A 953-nucleotide genomic window follows, 5' to 3' on the forward strand; every position below is an offset into this window, starting at 1 on the left:
GGAATTTCATGAATTCATTCTTTTTATTAGCTGAGTAGTACTCCATTGTGTAAATGTACCACATTTTCTGTATCCATTCCTCTGTTGAGGGGCATCTGGATTCTTTCCAGCTTCTGGCTATTATAAATAGGCTGCTATGAACATAGTGGAGCATGTGTCCTTCTTACTGGTTGGAACATCTTCTGGATATATGCCCAGGAGAGGTATTGCTGTATCTTCCAGTAGTTCTATGTCCAATTTTCTGGCCCAAAGAGTTTGACCAGGGCTATCCCTGTGATCACAGACTTAAAGCTATTCACTGGAGCCTGGTGGGCTCAGCAGTGGGCTCATAACTGAAGACAATGGCTCTTGGTCTCCCAGAATCTATCAAAAGTTCAGCAATGTCAGGAGTTCAGCAATACGCAAAGGGTCTTAGAAGCCCCTCCACCACTGAGCATTAACTATTGACAGGGCCAGTCTTGTGCAGGCCAGCAAAGGTAACCACAGCTGCTGTGATGTATAAATCAGTGGCTCTCTTGGGACTTAGGGGATAATATCTTACAGCCTTTATCCCTATCTTCCAGCCCTTAAGCTCTTACATTCTTTCTGCCTCTCTTTTGAAGTGGCCTCTGAGCCTTATAGAGAGCGGTATGAATGTCTTCCTTAGTGTTGGTCCCATCTCAGCATCTTGGGCAGCCATTGAGTCTCTGCATCCCTACCATTCACTGCAGAAAGGCTTCTCTAGTTAGGGCTGAGAGTAGCTTTTGTCTATGGGTATGAACATAGATATTTGGGGGGGCAGTTTGATGGTATGTCAAGTTAACTAAACAACAGTAGTGTAAGTTCCTTTTTTCCAAGGCAGGGTTTCTCTGTGTAGCCCTGACTGTCCTGGAACTTGCTCCGTAGACCAGACTGGCCTCAAACTCACAGAGACCCACCTGCCCCAGCCTTCTGAGTGCTGGTATTAAAGATGT

Source organism: Mus caroli, chromosome 11 (genome assembly GCF_900094665.2).
Source record: "Mus caroli chromosome 11, CAROLI_EIJ_v1.1, whole genome shotgun sequence".
Lineage (NCBI taxonomy): Eukaryota > Metazoa > Chordata > Mammalia > Rodentia > Muridae > Mus > Mus caroli.